The 15,384-nt window shown below is 39.2% G+C and overlaps 1 protein-coding gene across 10 annotated transcripts in view; it reads left to right on the forward strand.

Annotated features, from left to right (window-relative positions):
- Positions 1-15,384, forward strand: part of EYA4 (EYA transcriptional coactivator and phosphatase 4) — a 563,063-nt gene that overhangs the window by 311,335 nt on the left and 236,344 nt on the right. The window lies entirely within an intron of this gene.

The following is a 15,384-nucleotide window of genomic DNA, read 5'->3' on the forward strand; positions in this document are numbered from 1 at the left end:
ATATTATATAGAGTCATTACAAAGAGAGTTATCTATTTCAAGTGTTTATTTCTGTTAATGTTGATGATTATGGCTTACAGCCAATGAAAACACAAAGTTCATTATCTCAGTAAATTAGAATACTTTATAGCAACAGCTTGAAAAATGCTTTTAAAATCCGAAATGTTGGCCTACTGAAATGTATGTTCAGTAAATGCACTCAATACTTGGTCGGGCTCCTTTTGCATCAATTACTCCATCAATGCGGCGTGGCATGGAGGCGATCAGCCTGTGGCACTGCTGAGGTGTTATGAAAGCCCAGGTTGTTTTGATTGCAGCCTTCAGCTCGTCTGCATTGTTGGGTCTGGTGTCTCTCATCTTCCTCTTGACAATATCCCATAGATTCTCTATGGGGTTAAGGTCAGGCAAGTTTGTTGACCAATCAAGCACAGTGATACTGTTGTTTTTAAACCAGATATTGGTACTTTTGGCAGTGTGGACAGGTGCCGAGTCCTGCTGGAGAGTGAAATTTCCATATCCAAAAAGCTTGTTGGCAGAGGGAAGCATGAAGTGCTGTAAAATTTCCTGGTAGAAGGCTGCGCTGACTTTGGTCTTGATAAAACACAGTGGACCTACACCAGCAGATGACATGGCTCCCCAAATCATCACTGATTGTTGAAACTTCCCACTAGACCTCAAGCAGCTTGGGTTATGTGCCTCTTCACTGTTCCTCCAGACTCTGGGAACTTGATTTCCAAATGTAAATTGGAACTCTGGGACCTTGTGGAGTGTGCCAATGACTGCCTTCTGGACATCTGTCAATTCAGCAGTCTTCCCCATGATTGTGGAGCCTATTGAAAGAGACTAAGGGACCTTTTTAAATGCTTAGGAAGCCTTTGCAGGTGTTTTTTGTTAATTATTTTAATTTACTGAGATAATGACTTTTGTGTTTTCATTGGCTGTAAGACATAATCATCAACATTAACAGAAATAAACACATGAAATAGATCACTCTGTTGCAATGACTCTATATAATATGAGTTTCACTTTTTGTATTGAAGAACTGAAATAAATTAACTTTTTGATGATGTTCTAATTTTGTGAGATGCACCTGTATTTAAATATCTTTACTTATATTCAAAATTAGTTGGTTGCTGCATGTATCCCATACCCATATGTCTGCTGGACCATACTCGTGGATAAACCAATCCATGATTGAACTAGACAAGCCAAAAGAAGAAAAACCTGATATAAGGTCAAATAAATACGTGAACCATATATGGTGAAAATACAAAATACTTTATTAGAATCAAGAATTGGTGTACAACGGTGATGCAGAAAAAGAGAGATATGCGCCCACACTAAAAAATGGTGACCTGTCATAAAAACATGGTAGATAAAATATATACAAAGGAACGGCCTGTTTTGTATATAAAATAGCAGTGACCATCAAATCATATACTGGGATGAAATTCCATAAACATGGTAATATATACAGTACAGACCAAAAGTTTGGACACAGCTTCTCATTTAAAGATTTTTCTGTATTTTCAGGACTATGAAAATTGTACATTCACACTGAAGGCATCAAAACTATGAATTAACACATGTGGAATTATATACTTAACAAAAAAGTGTGAAACAACTGAAAATATGTCTTATATTCTAGGTTCTTCAAAGTAGCCACCTTTTGCTGTGATGACTGCTTTGCACACTCTTGGCATTCTCTTGATGAGCTTCAAGAGGTAGTCACTGGAAATGGTCTTCCAACAATCTTGAAGGAGTTCCCAGAGATGCTTAGCACTTGTTGGCCCTTTTGCCTTCACTCTGCGGTCCAGCTCACCCCAAACCATCTCAATATGGTTCAGATCTGGTGACTGTGGAGGCCAGGTCATCTGGCGTAGCACCCCATCACTCTCCTTCTTGGTCAAATAGCCCTTACACAGCCTGGAGGTGTGTTTGAGGTCATTGTCCTGTTGAAAAATAAATGATGGTCCAACTAAAAGCAAACCGGATGGAATAGCATGCCGCTGCAAGATGCTGTGGTAGCCATGCTGGTTCAGTATGCCTTCAATTTTGAATAAGTCCCCAACAGAGTCACCAGCAAAGCACCCCCACACCATCACACCTCCTCCTCCATGCTTCATGGTGGGAACCAGGCATGTAGAGTCCATCCGTTCACCTTTTCTGCGTCTCTCCAAGACATGGTGGTTGGAACCAAAGATCTCAAATTTGGACTCATCAGACCAAAGCACAGATTTCCACTGGTCTAATATCCATTCCTTGTGTTCTTTAGCCCAAAAGAGTCTCTTCTGCTTGTTGCCTGTCCTTAGCAGTGGTTTCCTAGCAGATATTTTACCATGAAGGCCTGCTGCACAAAGTCTCCTCTTAACAGTTGTTGTAGAGATGTGTCTGCTGCTAGAACTCTGTGTGGCATAGGTCTGGTCTCTAATCTGAGCTGCTGTTAACCTGCGATTTCTGAGGCTGGTGACTCGGATAAACTTATCCTCAGAAGCAGAGGTGACTCTTGGTCTTCGTTTCCTGGGGCGGTCCTCATGTGAGCCAGTTTCTTTGTATCGCTTGATGTTTTTTGCAACTGTACTTGGGGACACTTTCAAAGTTTCCCAATTTTTCGGACTGACTGACCTTCATTTCTTAAAGTAATGATGGCCACTCGTTTTTCTTTACTTAGCTGCTTTTTACTTGCCATAATACAAATTCTAACAGTCTATTCAGTAGGACTATCAGCTGTGTATCCACCAGACTTCTGCACAACACAACTGATGGTCCCAACCCCATTTATAAGGCAAGAAATCCCACTTATTAAACCTGACAGGGCACACCTGTGAAGTGAAAACCATTTCCGGTGACTACCACTTGAAGCTCATCAAGAGAATGCCAAGAGCGTGCAAAGCAGTCATCAAAGCAAAAGGTGGCTACTTAGAAGAACCTAGAATATAAGACATATTTTCAGTTGTTTCACGCTTTTTTGTTAAGTATATAATTCCACATGTGTTAATTCATAGTTTTGATCCCTTCAGTGTGAATGTACAATTTTCATAGTCATGAAAATACAGAAAAATCTTTAAATGAGAAGGTGTATCCAAACTTTTGGTCTGTACTGTATATAGGACCACAACTCAGTACCTTGTGGTATGTATGATTAATTGATATAAATAGATGTAACAATAACTGAGTCCAAAGTAAAACAGATGGTAATATACCTGAACAGGACCTCCTGAATGAGAGTGGCCCCCACCCTCACATGTGTTTTGGTTGTTACCTTTGTCGGGTGACAAACCCCTGGTGAAGGTAACAACCTTAGTGACCTGCATACTGCATTTTGATAAAATCACTGTTTTTTCTGCTGCAGATCTACCAGTTATCTGAATGCTGAGCTTTGTATAACCCTGCCCACACTACTGATTGGCAGCTTTCTGCCCATGTAAAGTGTACACAGACTGCTGTCACTCAGTGGTGTGGGTGAGGTTGTACAGAGCTTAAGAATATGAGGGACACTGATAACAGTGATTTTATCACAACTACACTAAGAATAACAATAAGTGTTACATCAATGGAATCAGGGTATCTGGGCCTATTTCAATTGAAATTAATTTAAAAAAAATTGTTATTTTGAGTCTCGCTCAGAAAGTGCACCTTAAGTACCTAAACTAGTGGTCACAAGTTGACTTAAAGGGGTATTCCCATCTTCAAGATCCTATCTCAATATGTAATAAATGTAAAAATAATAATATTAGCAAATACCTTCAATTAGAAATGTAGTATAGTATTTCTGATTCGCTATGTCTCTTTCCTCATCTGTAGGCATTGCAGGACCTTACATTAGCATGGTTACGACCACTGATATAGTGACAGCTAGATGCTAGTGGTCATAACCATGGATACGTAAGGTCCTGCAATGCCTGCACATGAGGAAAGAGACAAAGTGAATCAGAAAAACTATACTACATTTCTAATTGGAGATATTTGCTAATATTATTATTATTATTATTATTATTATTATTACACTTATTACATATTGGGATAGGATCTTGGAGATGGGAATACCCCTTTAAATTTTAATCTTTAGATAACCAGTTTGAAGGAGTTGGACTGTTTTTATGCTATATTATTAGGATAGTACATAAAGCTTAAATAAATATAAATATATTTTACTTTTTAAGAAACTTTTAAGACTATTATTAAAAATAGTATACATGATCATGTCTGAATATAAAAGGGGCACATTCAGGCAAAACTGATAAAACTGATACCTTAAAGACGACTTAACACTCATGTTTTATAAATGTATAAATCAATTAAGATAAAAAGATCCTATGTAGCAATTTGCTCCAAATTTAGTAAAAGCATAAGCCACTTACTAAATTTGGTGCATGTTTAGACAGTCCTAATGTGAGAAAATGAAATCTACACCAATGAGCAGTTAGAGATTTATTCAACTACTAGATGGTGGCCTGATTCTAACGCATCGGGTATTCTAGTATATTTATGTAGTTTCGGGCGCGAACAATCCGCGAAGCAGGGTTTAAATTGCGCACCAATATCGCTGATTGGTCGCACCCGGCCGACCGCGACCAATCAGCGAAGCGGGGTTTAAAGGGGTTGTCCACTACTTTAAATTAACCCCCCAATGTATCCCCCCGGGGCCCCTAATGAATTTCGTAAATACCTCATGTTGCCAATACTGCCTGTGCGCGGCGCTATCGCTGACTGCGCACAGGCAGCACGTGACCCCTGGCTGCAGCCGGCTCTTGCTTCCACTTACGTCACGACTATTTGCAGCTGCAGCCAGGGGTCTCCTGTTCCGCGTTCCATGGTGAGTGACAGGTTGTGGGCAGACCAATCAACGAAGCGTGATTCAAATCCCGCGCCAATTCGCGGCCGGACTGTGCCTGTCGCTGATTGGTCGCAGGGGGCTGGCGCGACCAATCAGCGACGCGAGATTCCCATCACAGACAAACAGACAGAATTAGATGATTATATATATAGATTTGCAACATTTTCTTGTGCAAATGTATGTCAAATAAATCTGTTTAAAAGTTGGACTTGGCTTCCACTTGTTAATGTAATGGCCACAAGCTGTATGTAAAAATGAAAAAAATGTGCAACTTGCAACTTTGCACGCTATTTTTTTTTAAATTTGCAATTTTTTTGGACTTCAGATTATGCCAAAAACTAACGTAAACAGATTATTTTCTTTATATTGTAAATGTAAAAGTTGATCATTATTAAACAGCTTATGTTTGCTGGAGCGGTTCCCTGAGAGACAATTTAAATACTAAATAGAGAAGGTATTGTCAGAACACTTCCATGCCTGAAAGAAGCCTTTACAGCTATGAGGCTATTATTTTGATGTATTATATCATTAGAAATTGTTTCAATTATGAAACATTAAGGTACCCCAAGTACCAATGACATACTGCATATACATGTTATGTAAATCAATAGAAAATTAACCTACGGGATAAGAAAAGTAATCAAAAAGAAACCCGATGCCTGACCTTAAGTAAAAAGTTAATTATTCACAACACTGAATACCCTATGACAGCTTCACTGTGGAGAACAGTAACTGTACATCAATAGCCTTGTACCCCACTGGTAGTGCTTCTGTTTTATTGGTTATATGCATATTCTATATAATATATATGTATTATATTAAACATTTTTTTTATGTATGTGCGTATATTTACAATTGAAATCAGAAGTTTACATACACTATATAAAAAGACACATATGCATATTTTTCTCAATATCTAACAAGAAATTAGAATAAACCTTTCCCGTTTTAGATCAATTAAGATTACCATCATTTTTAATATTTGCCAAATGGCAGAATAATGAGAGAGAGAGAACGTGTTAAGGCATTTTTATTACTTACTGCAAAGTCAAGAGTTTACATACATTTCATTAGTATTTGGTACCATTGCCCTTAAACTGAATGACTTGGGTCAAACCTTTGGGATATCCTTCCACAAGCTTCTCACAATAGTTGGTCAGAATTTGGGCCCATTCCTCCTGACAAAACTGGTGTAACTGATCCAGGTTTGTAGGTCGCCTTGCTCGCACCTGCCTTTTCAGCTTTGCCCATAAATTTTCAATTGGATTGAGATAAGGGCTTTGTGATGGCCACTCCAAAACATTGACTTTGTTATCCTTAAGCCACTTTGTTACCATTTTGGCTGATTTCTTTAGACTTTCCCTTGATGCTACACAAAGAAGTAGTGTGTTTCAGGTGTGCATTAAAATACATCCACAAGTGTGTCTGTAACTAACTCAGATGTTGCCAAAAAATCTATCAGAAGCTTCCAAACACATGACATCATCATATGGGCAGTCCAGAATTGTTTAAAGGCATAGTAATCTTAGTGTATGTAAACTTTTGACTTTGCAGTAAGTAATAAAAATGCCTTAAAACATTCTCTTTCTCTCATTATTCTGGCAAATATTAAAAATTATGTTAATCCTAATTGATTATATATTTTAAATATATTGAGTTATAGATTTTTATATAGTGTATGTAAATTTCTAGTTTCAAATGTATGTGTATATATATGTATATGTATGTGTGTGTGTGTATATAAATACATATATATATATATATATATATGCATGCCATATATACAGTATGTGTGTGTATGTGTATATATATATATATATATATATATATATATACGTATATATATATATATATATATAGTACAGACCAAAAGCTTGGACACACCTTCTCATTTAAAGATTTTTATGTATTTTCATGACTGTGAAAATTGTACACACACTGAATGCATCAAAACTATGAATTAACACATGTGGAATTATATACTTAACAAAAAAGTGTGAAACAACTGAAAATATGTCTTATTGTCTAGGTTCTTCAAAGTAGCCACCTTTTGCTTTGATGACTGCTTTGCACACTCTTGGCATTCTCTTGATGAGCTTCAAGAGGTGATCACCGGAAATGGTATTCCAACAATCTTGAAGGAGTTCCCAGAGATGCTTAGCACTTGGTGGCCCTTTTGCCTTCACTCTGCGGTCCAGCTCACCCCAAACCATCTCGATTGGGTTCAGGTCTGGTGACTGTGGAGGCCAGTTCATCAGGCGTAGCACCCCATCACTCTCCTTCTTGGTCAAATAGCCCTTACACAGCCTGGAGGTGTGTTTGGGGTCATTGTCCTGTTGAAAAATAAATGATGGTTCAACTAAACGCAAACCGGATGGAATAGCATGCCGCTGCAAGATGCTGTGGTAGCCATGCTGGTTCAGTATGCCTTCAATTTTGAATAAATCCCCAACAGTGTCACCAGCCAAGCACCCCCACACTATCACACCTCCTCCTCCATGCTTCACGGTGGGAACCAGGCATGTAGAGTCCATCCGTTCACCTTTTCTGCGTCACACAAAGACATGGTGGTTGGAACCAAAGATCTCAAATTTGGACTCATCAGACCAAAGCACAGATTTCCACTGGTCTAATGTCCATTCCTTGTGTTCTTTAGCCCAAACTTGTCTCTTCTGCTTGTTGCCTGTCCTTAGTAGTGGTTTACTAGCAGCTATTTTACATGAAGGCCTGCTGCACAAAGTCTCCTCTTAACAGTTGTTGAAGAGATGTGTATGCTGCTAGAACTCTGTGTGGCATTGACCTGGTCTCTAATCTGAGCTGCTGTTAACCTGCAATTTCTGAGGCTGGTGACTCGGATAAACTTATCCTCAGAAGCAGAGGTGACTCTTGGTCTTCCTTTCCTTGGGCGGTCCTCATGTGAGCCAGTTTCTTTGTAGCGCTTGATGGTTTTTGAAATTGCACTTGGGGACACTTTCAAAGTTTTCCCAATTTTTCGGACTGACTGACCTTCATTTCTTAAAGCAATGATGGCCACTCGTTTTTCTTTACTTAGCTGCTTTTTTCTTGCCATAATACAAATTCTAACAGTCTATTCAGTAGGACTATCAGCTGTGTATCCACCAGACTTCTGCACAACACAACTGATACTCCCAACCGCATTTATAAGGCAAGAAATCGCACTTATTAAACCTGACAGGGCACACCTGTGAAGTGAAAACCATTTCCGGTGACTACCTGTTGAAGCTCATCAAGAGAATGCCAAGAGTGTGCAAAGCAGTCATCAAAGCAAAAGGTGGCTACTTTGAAGAACCTAGAATATAAGACATATTTTCAGTTGTTTCACACTTTTTTGTCAAATATATAATTCCACATGTGTTAATTCATAGTTTTGATGCCTTCAGTGTGAATGTACAATTTTCATAGTCATGAAAATACAGAAAAGACTTTAAATGAGAAGGTGTGTCCAAACTTTTGGTCTGTACTGTATATATATACCATATATGTGTGTTTGTGTGTGTGTATATATGTATGTATGTGTGTGTATATATATATATATATATATATATATATTTATATATATATATATACATATATACATATAGTAAAGACTTCCCTCATTACAGAAAGAATCATGGAGAGGCCAAACCTCAGCTTAACCCCTTTTACAGCCTTGGGTTTTTCCGTTTTTGTTTTTTGCTCCCCTTCTTCCCAGAGCCATAACTTTATTTTTTCGTCAATATGGATATGTGGGGGCTCATTTTTTGTGGGACAAGTTGTACTTTTGATTGTCACAATTTATTTTGCCATATAGTGTACTGGAAAATGGGAAAAAAATTCCAAGTGCGATGAAATTGCAAAAAAATTGCAATTCCACAATTGTTTTTTGCTTTTGTTTTTTTACCATGTTCACTAAATGCTAAAACTGACCTGCCATTATGATTCTCCAGGTCATTACAAGTTTTTAGATACCAAACATGTATAGGTCCTTTTTTATTTAAGTGGTGAAAAAAAAATCCAAAGTTTGTCCAAAACAAAAAATGGCACCATTTTCCTAGAACTGTAGCGTCTCCATGTTTTGGGATCTGGGGCTCGGTGAGAACTTATTTTTTTTGCACACCAAGCTGACATTTTTATAGATACCATTTTGGGATAGATACAATGTTTTGATAGCCCATTATTGCATTTTATTTTAATGTTGCAGCGATCAAAAAAACGTAATTCTGGCATTTTGATTTTTTTTTTCTCATTACGCCATTTACCGATAAGATTAATTCTTTAATATTTTGATAGATCGGGTGTTTCTGAACTCGGCGATACCAAAAATGTGTATTTTTGATTTTTTTTAAATTGTTAAATTTTGAATGGTGCAAAGGGGGGGTGATTTGAACTTTTTAGATTGATTTTAATTTTTTTAATATTTTTAAATACTTTTTTTTCTTACTTTCTACCTGCTTCGCTGCTTAGCTGCGACGCGTAACAAAAATTCTCATCTGCTATGAGCGCCGGACACTGGGCGGTGCTCACAGCAGTTCGGCAATGACAACCACAGGGGCCTTCTGCAGACCCCGATTTGTCATGCCAACCCATTGGCGCCCGGTGATCATGTGACATGGGCGGAGCTAATGAAGCTCATCTGGTTTGGGCGAGTTAAATGCAGCTATTGGAGATTGTAGTGGCATTTAACATGTTAACTGCAGTGTGTGGATCGCGAGTGGGTGGATTGTACCTGACCACCACATAGGTGAGTATAATAAGTATAATAAAAGGTGTTTTTTTTTTATCCAGGCCGGATTGGGGGCATATATACAGCATATTGGAATGCTGTACTGTGGGGGAAATAAGGATTTGATCCCTTGCTGTTTTTGTAAGTTTCCCCACAGACAAAGACATGAACAGTCTATAATTTTAAGGGTAGGTTAATTTTAATATTGAGAGATAAAATATCCAAAAAAAATCAAGAAAATCACATTGTATAATTTAGATAATTTTTTTTGCATTTTTCAGTGAGAAATACGTATTTGATCCTCTACAAACTATTGAGTTCAGGCTCCAACAGACCAGTTAGATGCTCCTATTCAAGTCGTTATCTGCATTAGACACCTGTCTTACATAGTCACCTGTGTAAAAGACTCCTGTCCACAGACTCAATTAATCAGTCAGACTCTAACCTCTACAACATGGGCAAGACCAAAGAGCTTTCTAAGGATGTCAGAGACAAGATCATAGACCTGCATAAAGCTGGAATAGGCTACAAAACCATAAGTAAGACCCTGGGTGAGAATAAGACAACTGTTGATGCAATAGTAAGAAAATGGAAGAAATACAAAATTCCTGTCAATCGACATCGATCTGAGGCACCATGCAAAATCTCACCTCGCGGGATATCCTTGATCATGAGGAAGGTGGGGAAATTGTTAATGATCTCCAGGTAGCTGGGACCACAGTCACCAAGAAAACCATTGGTAACACATTACTCCTTAAAGGTTTAAAATCCTGCAGTGCCCGCAAGGTCCCCCTGCTCAAGAAGGCATATGTGTAGGCCCGTCTGAAGTTTGCCAATGAACACCTGGATGATTCTGTGAGTTATTGGCAGAAGGCGCTGTGGTCAGATGAGACAAAAATTGAGCTCTTTGGCATTAACTCAACTCCCTGTGTTTGGAGGAAGAAGAAGGATGAGTACAACCCTAAGAATATCGACCCAACCGTGAAGCATGGTGGGGGAAACATTATACTTTGGGGGTGCTTTTATGCAAAGCGGACATGATGACTGCATTGTACTGAAGGGAAGATGGATGAGGTCATATATCACAAGATTTTGGCCAACAACCTCCTTCCCTCAGTAAGAGCATTGAAGATGGGTCATGGCTGGGTCTTCCAGCAAGACAATGACCCAAAACATACAGCCAAGGCAACAAAGGAGTGGCTCAAAAAGAAGCACAGTAAAGTCATGGAGTGGCCTAGCCAGTCTCCATACCTTGATCCCATAGAAAACTTATGGAGGGAGTTGAAGCTCCAAGTTGCCAAGTGACAGACTCAAAATCTTAATGATTTAGAGATGATCTGGAAAGAGGAGGGGAACAAAATTCCTCCTGAGTCTGACATGTGCGCAAACCCCATCATCAACTACAAAAATCTTCTGACTGCTGTTCTTGCCAAGGGTTAAGTGTTGTTTGCCAGTGGGATCAAATACGTATTTCTCACTGCAAAATGCAAAAAAAGTATCTAATTCATACAATGTGATTTTCTTGACTTTTCTTTACATATTCTATCTCTCAATGTTAAAATTAACCTACCCTTAAAATTATAGACTGTTCATGTCTTTGTCAGTGGGAAAACTTACAAAAACAGCAAGGGATCAAATTCTTATTTCCCCCACTGTATATGAGGGATGAAAGATACTGTTCTGATCTCATATGGGACAATGAGACAAATCTGGTGGCAGGTTCCCTTTAAATCCACCATTATTAAAAAATGTTAATTTGGCATATTAAAAGGATATTAAATCTTTAGCAAATCATATTTAATATTGTTTCTTGTAGTTTACAATCAGCCATTTCATTAGTGAGTGAGGCCAAATAGAATGTTAATTTTCAGTCCCATTATACTACTTTTAACTCTCATGTACGAACCCCCAGGAGTATAAATAGTATATTCACTGCTCAAAAAAATAAAGGGAACACTCAAATAACACATCCTAGATCTGAATGAATGAAATATTCTCATTGAATACTTTGTGCTGACAAGAAAATCACACAAAAATCATCAATGGAAATCAAATTTATTAACCAATGGAGGCCTCGATTTGAAGTCACCCCCAAAATTAAAGTGGAAAAACACACTACAGGCTGATCCAACTTTGATGTAATGTCCTTAAAACAAGTCAAAATGAGGCTCAGTATTGTGTGTGGCCTCCATGTTCCTGTATGACCACCCTACAACGCCTGGGCATGCTCCTGATGAGGTTGCTGATGGTCTCCTGTGGGATCTCCTCCCAGACCAGGACTAAAGCATCCGCCAACTCTTGGACAGTCTGTGGTGCAGTGTGACGTTGGTGAATGGAGCGAGACATGATGTCCCAGATGTGCTCAATCGTATTCAGGTCTGGGGAACGGGCGGGCCAGTCCATAGCTTCAATGCCTTCATCTTGCCGGAACTGCTGATACACTCCAGCCACATGAGGTCTGGCATTGTCCTGTATTAGGAGGAACCCAGGGCCAACCGCACCAGCATATGGTCTCACAAGGGGTCTGAGGATCTCATCTCTGTACCTAATGGCAGTCAGGCTACGCTCTCCATGGCGTCTCCAGACTCTGTCATGTCTGTCACATGTGCTCAGTGTGAACCTGCTTTCATCTGTGAAGAGCACATGGCGCCAGTGTCGACGTTGCCAATTCTGGTTTTCTGTGGCAAATGCCAAGCGTCCTGCATGGTGTTGGGCTGTGAGCACAACCCCCATCTGTGGACGTCGGGCCCTCATACCACCCTCATGGAGTCGGTTTCTAATTGTTTGTGCAGACACATGCACATTTGTGGCCTGCTGGAGGTCATTTTGCAGGGCTCTGGCAGTGCTCCTCCTGTTCCTCCTTTCACAAAGGTGGAGGTAGTGGTCCTGCTGCTGGGTTGTTGCCCTCCTAAGGCCCCCTCCACGTCTCCTGGTGTACTGGCCTGTCTCCTAGTTGTGCCTCCAGCCTCTGGACACTACCCTAACAGATACAGAAAACCTTCTTGCCACTTCTCGCATTGACGTTCCATCCTGGATGAGCTACACTACCTGAGCAACTTCTGTGAGTTGTAGAGTCCGTCTCATGCTATCACGAGTGTGAAAGCACAACCAACTTTCAAAAGTGACCAAAACATCAGCCAGAAAGCATTGGTACTTAGATGTGGTCTATGGTCCCCACCTGCAGAACCACTCCTTTATTGTGGGTGTCTTGATAATTGCCAATAATTTCCATCTATTGTCTATTTCATTTGCACAACAGCATGTGAAATTGATTGTCAATCAGTTTTGCTTCCTAAGTGGACAGTTTGATTTCACAGAAGTTTGATTTACTTGGAGTTATATTCTGCTGTTTAAGTGTTCCCTTTATTTTTTGAGCAGTGTACAATAGGTAATGATTCAATTCAGGCTGTAGCTCTTACATATATTTTAATGTATATTCATGCATATATACTGTGTGTATATGTGTGTGTGTATGTGTGTATATATGTATGTTTGTGTGTGTCTATTTACTATATACAAAGGGTGAAATAAGTATTAAACACGTCACCAATTTTCTAAGCATATCTCTAAAGGTGCTATTGGGATGAAATTCTCACCAGATATCAGTTAACAACCCATCCAATCCACACAGGCAAAGAAATAAAACCATAGATGTACATGAATTAAGTTATATGTAATTATAAGAAATAACACAGAGAAAAAGTATTGAACACACTTAGGGAAATGTATTTAATACTTTATACAAAAGCCTTTGTTGGTGATGACAGCTTCAAGACGTCTCCTCTGTGGAGAAACTAGTCGCATGCATTGCCCAGGTGTGATTTTGGCCCATTCTTTAACACAAATACTCTTCAAATCCTAAAGGTTCTGTGGGCTCCTTCTATGAGCTCAGAGCTTTAGTTCTTTCCATAAATATTCTATTGGATTCTGGTCAGGTGATTAGTTGGGCCATTCTAGCAGCTTTGCTGTCTTTCTTTGAAACCAATTGAGAGCTTCCTTGGCTGTGTGTTTGGGATCATTTTTTTGCTGAAATGTCCACCCTTGTTCAGTCTTCATCATCCTTGTAGATGGCAACAGATTTTTATCAAGAATGTCTTGGTACATTTGTCCATGCCGTATGCTGAAATACAGCCCCACACCATGATGTTCCCACCTCTAAACCTCACTGTTGGAATGATGTTTTGGGGTGATATGCAGTGTTTTTTGGCCTCCAAACATGGGGAGCATTATGGAATCCAAAGAGTTTAATTTTGGTATCATCTGACCAGACTATATTCTCATAGTGTTTTACAGTCTTGTCTAATTGTTGTTGAACAAACTTTAAATGTGCTTGAACATGCTTTTTGTTCAGCAATGGAGTAATGTGTGGATAGCATTCATATAGGCCATGGAGGTTGAGTGCATTACTTATTGTTTTCTTTGAAATAATTGTACCTGCTGATTCCGAGTCTTTCTGTAGCTCTCCACAGATAGTTTTTGGCTCTTGCACAACTTTTCTGATAATACTTTTCACTCCTCTGTCTGAAATATTGCAGTGAGCACCAGGTCGTAGCTAGTTTATGGTGAAATTATGTTATTTCCACTTCCGGTTTATGGTCCTATCTGTGCTCATTGGAACCTTCAGTAGTTTAGAAATTCTTCTGTAGTCAATGCCATCAGTATGTTTTTCAACAATAGGGTTGTGAAGGTCTTGAGACAGCTTGCTAGTTGTACACATCAGGAGATGTTTTTTGTGTGGCACCTGGGTAATGAGACACCTTTTTATAGGCCATCAGTTTAACAAGCTGATACTATTTTTCACTAAGTGGCAGGACTGCTTTCTAATTACTGGTATAATGACTTTCCATGGCTTTTTGCACTTCTCTTTCTTCATGTGTTCAATACTTTTCCCTGTGTCATTTCTCATTATTACACACAACTTAATTTCTGGATATCTATGGTTTGATTTCTTTGTCTGTGTGGATTGGATGGCTTGTTACCAACATCTGGTGAGAATTTCATGTCCATAGCACCTTTATAAATTTATTTACTTAGAAAATTGGTGACGTGTTCAATACTTACATACACACACATACACACAGCGGGTGAAGTATGTATGTATACAGTGTCTTGCAAAAGTATCCACACCCTTTGCATTTTACCTATTTTGTTACATTACAATCTGTATTTAAAGGGAATATTTCACTCCCTGGAACATATATAACCTATTAATATGGGCATACAGGTGATAGAAATGTTAAACTAGTCCCACCTGTATGCCTCATATTAATGGTCTTGTTGTGAAATCGTATTTTACATCTTTATGCTAATGATTTCTTCCAGGCCTCGGAACGTAGGGGGCCTGGAAAAAATCCCCGCCTCCTCTCTTCATTGTAATGCGACCCCCCTCCCCTTCTCGTCACAGTGCCCTGTGACATGCAGTTGCGGCGCTGGAATTCCGTGCCTGTGCCCTGGACTCCCTCCACGATCTGTACCTCTTCCTGTCTTCTGTGGGATGAAATCACAGTGAATCACCGGCGCCTGTGCAGAAGATCACGGAATAGTGTATTCCGTGATCTTCTGCGCAGGCACTGGCGACTTCCTCCCATAGAAGTCCCATGAAGAGAGGAGGCGGGGATTTCTTCCAGTTCCACTACATCCTGGGGCCTGGAAGAAATCATTACCATAAAGATATAAAATACTATTTCACAACAACAAGACCATTAATATAAGGCATACAGGTAGGACTATTTTAACCTTTCTATCACCTGTATGCTTATATTAATATGTTATATACATCCCAGGGGATGACAGATTTTTCTTCTATTTCTTTAATACAAATAGA

This window comes from Phyllobates terribilis, unplaced genomic scaffold (assembly GCF_046119375.1).
Source record: "Phyllobates terribilis strain yellow unplaced genomic scaffold, ASM4611937v1 Scaffold_3__8_contigs__length_932513732, whole genome shotgun sequence".
In the NCBI taxonomy this organism is placed as follows: domain Eukaryota; kingdom Metazoa; phylum Chordata; class Amphibia; order Anura; family Dendrobatidae; genus Phyllobates; species Phyllobates terribilis.